Source organism: Rattus norvegicus, chromosome 5 (genome assembly GCF_036323735.1).
Source record: "Rattus norvegicus strain BN/NHsdMcwi chromosome 5, GRCr8, whole genome shotgun sequence".
NCBI lineage: Eukaryota > Metazoa > Chordata > Mammalia > Rodentia > Muridae > Rattus > Rattus norvegicus.
The window spans coordinates 172137053-172147008 of record NC_086023.1 but is presented as its reverse complement, the minus strand read 5'-3'; the positions used below and the strand labels follow the sequence as shown (position 1 = coordinate 172147008).

The window sequence follows — 9956 nt, the reverse complement described above, 5'->3', positions numbered from 1 at the left end:
AGTTCAAGTTCTCATTCCTACAAGACTTTGTGACCTTAGTTGAGGCCTAGTTCTCTCAACCATAACACTTGGTGACTTTCCAGATCTAGCAAAAATGTTTTAAACATCTATGACTTACAAAGCAACAAGGGGGAATGGAAGCAGGGGGCACTGACCTTTTAGGAAGAACCAACAATCCTTTGAGGAAGGTAGAAGAAAGAACATCTGGAATTTAAGACAGACAGTGTTGCTGGAATTTCCAACCCCTTAAAAAACACACAGTCCAGTTATTATAATTGTAAGCTCTATGCCTAGATTGGGCAGATACAACACGATACTGACTTATTCCCCAGCTATAAAACCCCCTTCCTACTTGTGGTTTCTCCTGGTCACGTGGCTCTGGTCCATCATGCTTCCTCCTCCTGCATCCTCTCTCCTCCACCCTCTTGTCCTCTTCTCCTTCCCTACCTGCCCCACTATTGAACCTCCACTGCCCAATCACAGACTCTAGCCTTTGCTGACCAGTTAAAATGGGGAGAAGGTTGCATGAGTACTTGATGGACTGCAGCCCTCCTGAGGAAGCAGAATTAACAAAAGCCAACCCACAACAGGACTGAACAACAACAAGTGCTGGTTGAGAGAGTTGGAAAGGAGAGTGCAGTGAACGCAAGTAGAGGATGGAAAACTTCACAGGACATCGTGGGGCTGAGAGGAGAGAGAGTCCAGATGGAGAAGAAAGAAGGATTGATCCAGTGAGGAATGTCAGCGCCTGAGGGCTCCTTGTGGGCACTGGGCAGACAGGGGAGGCAGCCCCGTGTGGGTGAAAAACATCAACAGGAAGCAGAAAAGCCCCTTCCAGATGGCTTGAAGGGCCTTGAACGCCACAGCAAACACTTGGGATTTCTATCTGTAAGTCATTCTGAGCCTGGAAGCGCCATGACTTGTTCTCTTTCCTAGGAGAGGTCCTGGGAATAGAAGGAAATCATAAAAATAAAGCAATTAATTAAATTAAAAAATTAAAAATAATTGGAGAAGGAAAGAAAGTTAAAAGTTTAGCCTATTAGATAAAGGGAAAGCAATCACTACTGCAGAAAAGAGAATCTGTCTGAATGAAAAGGTTGTCACACACGCACATGGTATGGCAAGCCTACATGTCTAGAGCTTGGGAGGCTGAGGCAGAAGAATGGAGAGTTTGAGACCAGCCTGAGCTACATGCTGAGACCTTGTCTCAAAAATGAAAAAGAAAGAGCAGAAAAGAGAAGAAGGAGACAAGAGAGGGAAGAAAGAAGATGGGAGGCAAGAGGACTGCTTTCACATGGGGGTAGGTGATAGATGAATTGATAGATGAAATTCATTGTGAACAGTGCCAAAGTCTACAGAAAGGGTAACAAATGAAAGCTAAATAAAGATTGGGGATTGGAACATTAAAAAAAAAGTGATTTGGGGGGCTGGGGATTTAGCTCAGCGGTAGAACGCTTGCCTAGCAAGCGCAAGGCCCTGGGTTCGGTCCCCAGCTCCGAAAAAGAAAAAAAAGTGACTTGGCTTGTGTTTGACCTCATGTACTTCTTATTAGAGGTTGGCTCTGCTGTAGTTTACAAGGACCAGTAACTAGTGCTTGTAAATACAGAATATGTTTTTGGAAAGCAAAATGCTTTTCTTTAATGCTTCTGACTCATAAACGTAATTCTGGGGAACACACAATTTGACTGTTCTATTAGTTCCTTGTTGGGGAAGGTGTTCTTTGTAAGAAAAAGGCATTTGTCTTATGCTACTGTCTTAAATTTATTTTTCTTTTTGAGTTCAGAATATATTATTTGATTTGAAAATTGAAGATAGGGCTGGAGAGATGGCTCAGAAGTTAAGAGCACTGACTGCTCTTCCAGAGGTCCTGAGTTCAATTCCCAGCAACCACATGGTGGCTCACAACCATCTGTAATGGGACTGATGCCCTCTTTTTGGTGTGGTCTGAAGACAGCAACAGTGTACTCACATACATAAAATAAATAAATAAAAATTTTAAAAAAAGAAATAAGAAATTGGAGACAACGGGTATTGCCCCAGAACCCTGTGGGCATTGGTTTTTGCTCTCATAAAGCTCTTATTCTTCCAGCCACGTCCTTTAATCACATCTTCTGAGAAAAGACTATGCGTTTGGTTCTTCTGATGTCACACGGGCACAGGCAAGAAGGAGGAAGGGCCCTGGTGGCTGCCGGTGGAGAACAGGATGTTACTGATGGCAGGAGTGCTGTGGGTCCTGGTCATTTCTGTTCCTCCTGAGGATGAGATTTTAAAGAGAACTCTTCCTCATGACTGAAGGAGACTTTCACACGTAAGACATAGACCAACGTCTGGTGTATCAGTGACCTGTCATAGCGTCACTCTGCTGATTGTGGATGTGGAGAAGGGACTGTCGGGGTGGTAAGTGCAAGAATTGCAGTCTCTTGTTCCCACCAGGATCTCTACTTTTATTTTTCTCACATAGCACTGAATGACTCATCCCCACTGTTTCGTTGCCTCTTTGTTAAAGTTTATGTTTTTTTCCTGTTGAACTTGTCTAACAGGGTGCAGCATTCCTAGAGAAGTCAACTTTACCCCGTGTCCAGGGCACCTTACGTAGGACACAAGTGGAAGACAGCGCTGAGAGCGCCCCCTGGTGGCTTCTACTGAACTGATTTCATATAATGAGACTATGAAAGGTGCTGTACTGTGTACAGTAAATTTCCTTTACACAAATGTTCATGTGTGATGCTTATTTTACTAGAAAAATTTTGTAATAGTTTTTATAAACAATGTAATTTAATAGTAATGTATTTTATATAAATACATTTAAAAATAAAAGATTTAAAATTAAAATTAACTGAGGTCCACATCATAAAAAAAATAAATTAAATTAAAATTCAAAAAGTTTTCAATAGTCTTTAATTTAAAAAAATTGTTTCTGGGGGCTGGGGATTTAGCTCAGTGGTAGAGCGCCTACCTAGGAAGCGCAAGGCCCTGGGTTCGGTCCCCAGCTCCGAAAAAAAGAACCAAAAAAAAAAAATTGTTTCTGGATATAGCTTATTCCCAATGTGATCAGTACTCTAGCTGGAGGACAGGATGTGCTAACTTGTTCAAATACATGTATTTTATGTGACTGTCTTCCCATACAAAAGGGAATCTTCTGATCTGAAGTTTAGGTGCTAATTAAAGCATCTGGGTAACACAACATCTTCTTCAAACAGCCATAGAGCCTTTTGCCATCTCAAATAAATTTCACCTACCTTTTTAGGGAGGGGAGATGAGAATGCTCACCACTTTTTTTCTTTTTGCATTTTTACTCTATTTTTTTAAGATTTTTTTTTATTATGTATAGTGTTCCGTCTGCAAGCCAGAAGGGGGCACCAAGATCACATTACAGATGATTTCTGGGACTTGAACTCAGGACCTCTGGAAGGTCAGTGCTCTTAACCTCTGAGCCATCTCTCCAATGCATTTTTATTCTTTTTATTCATTATTATTATTATTATTATTATTATTATTATTATATACACTGTAGCTGTATTCAAACACACCAGAAGAGGGCACCGGGTCCCATTACAGATGGTTATGAGCCACCATGTAGTTGCTGGGAGTTGAACTCAGGACCTCTGGAAGAGCAGTCGGTGCTCTTAACCACTGAGCCTCCAGGCCCCAGAATAACACTTTTTTTTCCTTTTGTTCGGAGATGGGGACTGAACCCAGGGCCTTGCGCTTGCTAGGTAAGTGGAATAACATTTTTTAATTTAATGTTTGCTAGTACAAATTTCATGAAATAACAAATTGAAAAGGAGGTTTTCCTGTATACTGTGCTTCCTGGGAGTTAGATGGTCAGGAAGTGATACTGAGCAGCCACAACAACGTAGTTGAGTTAAACGACACTCAGTGCACAGAGAATTGTGTAGGAACAGCAGCGAACCCAGACACATGCTCCTTACACTGTAAATCAGTTTAGATACTTTACAATATTCAGTATAATGTGGATTCTAAGAAAACACATTGAATTTATTAGGAGATCGTGATCTCTGCATGCACATTAAAGACAACAATTCATTACCTGCTCACCAGGCAACATTACCAAGGAGAAACAGTGCAAGATCCCAGAGAACAATCACAGTTCATGCTTTGGAGGATGTAGAAGAACACGGGAGGGAAAGCTTCAAGGAAGGCCCTCGGCTTAAGCTCAGAACTGGCTGGAGTCATGTTATAATGTTGTCTAATTGTCTCTTTTCTCTTTAATCCTCGCTCCTGCCCTAGAGAACCTGTTGACTGACTGAGCTGGCTTGGTCAGATGGTGCCTCAATGTTGGAGCTCCAATAAGCAGGATGTGGTGAAGACACCGGGGAAATTGAAAGCTCGTGTGAAGCAAAGTAAAGATTTGGGCCAGCGGTGAATAAACCTTGTAAAAAGCGACAAGGTACTGGTAAAACGCTTTGTGTGTGTGTGTGTGTGTGTGTGTGTGTGTGTGTGTGTGTGTGTGTGTTTAGAGATATGCTAAAAGTCTAGGGGAGCAAAGATAATTCTCATGAAAGCTTTAAGTCTTTGAACCCTGATAGAGGTAGTTTAGTCCCCAGACTTGAGAGAGAAAATGGGTTTGAGAAAAGCAATCCTCCCCTCCTGTCAGGGGTTGCTTTGGCCAAAGAGAAGGAAAATGCATGTGAGCTGTTTCCGAGCACTCCTGGGCTCAGGGGGAGACATCCCACTTCCTCTGGCTCCTACTGGAGCAAGGCTTACGCTCTGGTTCTGGGTCCCTTTGGTGGGACATCTAGTTCTCTTCCCTCTGTGTCTATTGTCTGTCCTTGGTGCACCAATCTGTCCTTGTCTGTGTTTTTGTTTTGTTGTTTGTTTGTTGCCCTGGATTTCATGTTTTAAAAAAATGGTTAAAACTATCTGCAGGTCGTTCACCCCTTGATTTAGTTTTAACTCGTTTCAAAAAAAGAAAAAATAAATAAAATGCAATCTCAATTGGCCTTTGGAGCCCTGTACCTGAAGCTAGGAGTCTAGCACAGCTGGAGAAGCCCTGCCAGGGGCCGATTGTCTGCTCAGGCTGCTCTTAAAGAGGACAGCGGCTTCTAAGCTTCTAAGGTAAGGAAGCTGATGGCTGGTTTTCCTTGAAAAATCTCCGTGATTGTGTTTGTTGGCTTCAGCAGGTGACAAGGTGCTCCTCTCTTGAAATTACAGCTAGAAAAAGTAAGAAAATTGTGTTTGGTCTAAGTATATAAGATGTGTGTGGCCACCTCATTTTTGTTTCTGACTGGTTTAAAAAGTATAAATATGTTCTGCACGTCTTGGCTATAGATTATTGGCTTATAAGTTATTGGGTGTGATTAAAAACTTGTTTCATTGGTAATAGAAAGTTGGCCTGAAACTGGTAACTCAGTGGGAGTCATTCTAGATAACAACACCTGGCATGAGCCAACCCAGGGAAACAGGTCTCTAAAGATACCTCTAAATTGGGTAATATTTTATGTAATTCTTATCCTAGAAACCAGAATTATAAAAGATGGGATTTAGGGCAATCTCTCTTTGGTGAGGTATTGGAGGCTGCGCCGTTGTGCATTCATGTGCAGGAATTGGCAGTCAAACTTTGTAGCATGAGGGTGATGCACTTAGTGTTGATTTTCTACCTGGGCATTAAAAATATACTTGTTTGTCCCTCATCCTCTGCCCCTGGGACCTGGGTAAGAAGGCTGGTCTATGTCTTCTGTCTCCTTGCTGCCTATCATTCTGTAGCTCTTTCTCCTTATCCCCCCTCTCTGGTTCTATCACCCCCTCTCTATACAAGGCAGGGAGTCCCCTTTGAGCATCCCTCTTTAGGCAGGAGGTAGCCAGGCAATCATCTGCCTCAGCTCCCTCATTTATCACCCTGAACTGTGTTTCATGATAAAATTACTCATAGTCAGTGATAAATGAAATCAGTCTCAAGGCTGCCACACGGACTGTAAGTAGGAGTTCCCCATTCTGGAACTCCAGGCATAGTGAGGGAAATCCAGGTGAATTGCTTTTGTGTTGATGCACTGATCAACCAGTAGGTGGGGAAGACAGGGCCCTCCAGGAGCAGGAAATTTCTTTGACAAGCAGTAAGGATCTCAGAGGGGACCCCTGTATGCAGATACACAGGTCTGTTTGCTTCAACATTTGACTGGAAGGCAAGAAGCCCAAGAAGGCAACATGGACTCCAAATTACCTTGGAAATAGCTACAAGTAGCATAGCCTTTGTAGGCCTTCACCTAGAGGGTTTTCAGGAATCTGCTGGTGGCTAGATTAAAGATGTGTGGCTTCTGTTTCTTTCTTTCTTACCCCCTACTCTTTATTTATTTATTTTTTTACAGTGCTTGGAATGAAGGAAGCCCAGAACTTCACACATATTAGGCGAGTGCTTTACCCCTGAGCTGCTGTACCCCAATCCAAATAGGTGACAATCATAACAAGACTGCCTCAACCCCTCAGAGAATCTATTAGAAATAGTCTTATCAGAGTTAAAAATTTAGCTCAATAGTAAAACATTTGCTTGACGTGAAAAGACCTAGGTCTAACTCTCAGGGCAAGTGCATGCATGTGAGCGTGCACGTGCACACACGTGTGTACACACACACACACACACAGAGTTCACTCAAAAGTGCTTGCCTACTGATGACTTTGGGTGCAAGCTGCCTATCAAACTGAAGAAATAATGTAGGAGCTCAAGACCCAGGATCATCTCACACTCACGCTTTCTGCCTGCCTCTGCCCTACCATCCTGCTCTTGGATGCCCTACCCCTGACTACTCCGTCAATCTACACAACTGGGAGCAAAAGCCAGAGTGCACCTGGAGGTCCTACCTTATTCCTGACTGTAAACCAGAGTACTTCTTACCAAAGGGACTCCATAGAAACCCTAAATCCCCCAATACCAAAAGTAACCTTCATTGTCACCACAGGCAGTGTTTCAAACTATTTCCAGAGACCAACCACTCACCAGATGTCATGTGCAGCTAGCTGTACGCCTTGTGTATCACACATGTGTGTATGTTCAGTCTCAGATGCTTCTCTGTAGCCTACAGAGTCCCCACTTCCAGTGGAAAAATAGAATAGAACTGATCGGCAGGCTTCATTCCCTCCAGGGGCATTTCTAAGATTATTTTCTTACAATGGGGCATTGATAATGAATCCTCTTCAAGGATAGGGTCCTGGTCCAGGGCCAACAGGAGCCTGCTGCTTTCAATATGAAGGAGGCTCATCCAGGATCACAGTATGTTTTAGTAAACATGCTCCTCCTGGTTCTACAAGAAACTCACCAGTCACCCTGGACATCAGGGTCGACCTGAGGTCCTAAAGATAGGAAGTGGTGCCCAGCTGAGGGACTGTAGGTCCTGTAGGTGACAGTGGAGTCCCTCCTACCCATTCCTTGGGTGAAACTCAGGTAAGATTTGCCTAACCAAGAGACAACTAGGCATCTGATGAGACAGCACACATTACAGGAACCACGGGAACTTTCCATAGAGTACAACCCCGGCACACGCAGGAAACACTTCCAAGAAACTCCTTTGTGCCAGGTCACACTTCTGGTGTACGGTGACACCAGAAATACCAGTCAGGAAGAACAAGGAGCCAAAGGAGTAATACAAATGCTGAGTCCTGACTCAAGAACATCCAGGTTATAGAACCAAAAAAGGACCAAGAATAGTGCAGAAGGCCTCTCAAGGGGAAAGAGCAGAGCTGGGAGCCCTACCACCATCAGCAAGCCCAGATCAGAGACAGCAATACTAAAAGACCCAGAGAGAATCAAACATCAGGATAAAAGAGAGTCCTGTCAGGAACTACGCAGCGTCCACAATCTGTAGAACTTTAGCCCACAAAAGGGACAAAGCAGGGCCTTTAACATAGTGATGTGGGACAGAGTTCGACTGAGATGAAATGCTCTTCTGGCCTCCCAGCAAGGCATCACAGCAAAACACAACAGGACCAAATGGTTTCCAAGTACCTTTTTAATATCCAGAGCAAAGGGAAATTTTATTTAAAAAAAAAAGTACACACTAAACAAAATCCACAGTTCCTGTTTTCCAATCAAAACTCATCAGTCAATGGGAGTTACCCAGAAACAATAGAAGTGATAATCATAGACGTATAAGTTACAGTGGTCGTAGCCACTGCGTTCAGGTGTTAAGGTTCTTGTGTAGGGTTGATGGGATGTGGCAAGCAAGGACATTTTGGAGCAGTGCTGTGAGAAATGGGAATTCGTGTGGCCCAGAGCGTATGTGCTGGGCTGTCTACACTCGCTGGCATATATGAGACATGTACACCTCACCACACACCATTTTTGCCTCCTTTAATAGTCAGTTCTGTTTTCCAAATAGAACTCAGGGTTGGGGTTTTCCAAAGCCACACAAACAGAAAGTGGTGGACAAAGAGCCCTAGGAATGTTAGCTCCAACCTCTGTTCCATACAATATTGGCCACCAGATATCACCACCCTCACAAATGCTTGGGTAACGCCCAGCATCAGGAATTTACGGCTGAGACAGAGAGGGTTAGGTCTAACAATCTTCCCCAGCAGGAACCAGGAGCTATTACCATCTTTCCTTCCCTCCATACCCACCCCTGGTTTTTTAACCTTGTCTGAGGCTCTCCTTCCTTAGTTTGAAGGTGGAAACAAAGACCCAGACAGGCTTGGATCCTGCCCTGCCCAACTTCTGTCAAGCCTCATGGCTAGAGCTCTCCTTTCAGTTCAACAGCGGACCACACCCATCTTAGCCCAGCTTTATTTGTCAGAATAAAACAAAAAGTGTAGGAAGAGAACTCTTGAAAGGGACCAGAACCACAGAAAGCTCCTGCTGCCCTACTTGAACCTGCTCTTCATAGGGGACCAAGGCCTCTAAATAGCATCAGTTCCAGGGTGGGCACTCTTTGCTCAATACCTCCAACAGGAGCTGGTCCGGGAAGACAGACAGACATTCCCTGCAGGTATAGAAATTCAAGTATAGATGCTGTGAGCACCACTGAGTGTGAAGCCAAGTAGCTGGACAACTTGGACAGGGGCCAGTCTGTGAGCTTCTGTAATGAGCACAAGAGACAAAAAAGCCCTGTCTTTTACTGAGCAGGTGTGAGCCTGGGCTTTAGGCTTTACAAATGAAGGGTTTGTTTTCACTTAGCAAGGGTTAGAGGCCCAGGGAACCAGAAACAAAGCCCTATCCCCCATAGTAGCCACAGCCTCCAACTATGGGGTTACAGCCTGAGGCTTGAGGATGTCGGCTGTGGTGACAAAGGGTCTCACCCAGAGATTCCAAGACAAGCAGCCGCTCAGAGCACACTCTGAATAGGACCTCTCCCAACCCCCGTCAGACCCTGGCAGCATGAGCTATGGCAGCCCGAGCGATAAGAAACTAATAATTTATGTTTCCAGCTCCCACTGCTGGCGCCAAGGAATGGCTGAGCCACAACCTCCCCCTCACTGGAGCAGCCTCAATCCTTTGCTGCACAAATTATTAACGACCAGAAAATGAATGACCGTAATCAGATCAGGGCTGCCAGCACTCTTTATTTCATTTATTTGTATAAATCCTGAAGTCAGGGTAGCCACCGGTGGCTAAGCACCCAGGCTATGACATCCATCTCTCTACCACACTCCCACAGTGGTGGAAGGCATTAAAAGGCTAAAAGAGCTAACCTGGACCCACAAAAAGCCCATTTGAAGATCAACCCTGAGAATTTGAACCAAGTTCAAGCCTGATCTCTAAGCCAGAGGTAGCTGTAGGGTGTAAACGTGAGGCAGAAGGATGGGCTTCCAATCTCAAGGTGAGGGCCAGCACCACTGCCACCCCCATCTTCAACATGAACGGTTATCACCCTAAACAGGGATGGGCTAGGGCGGCTCTGGCTGTAGTCCTGTGACAGTCACAGCTCTCTTCCTGTTTATCCTTTTCTGTATATTCCTCTGCAACAGAATCTCACCTGCCCTCCACACTGTCTTCCATTTGAGCAGGG

The 9956-nt window shown here is 44.4% G+C and overlaps 1 protein-coding gene across 1 annotated transcript in view; it reads left to right on the top strand.

Annotated features, from left to right (window-relative positions):
• Nucleotides 1–4982: 4982 nt before the first annotated feature.
• Samd11 (sterile alpha motif domain containing 11) overlaps nucleotides 4983–9956 on the top strand; it is a 28127-nt gene continuing 23153 nt past the window's right edge. Inside the window, exon 1 of the mRNA XM_039109114.2 lies at nucleotides 4983–5079. The gene's annotated coding sequence lies outside the window, so the exon portion shown is untranslated. The remainder of the gene's footprint in view (nucleotides 5080–9956) is intronic.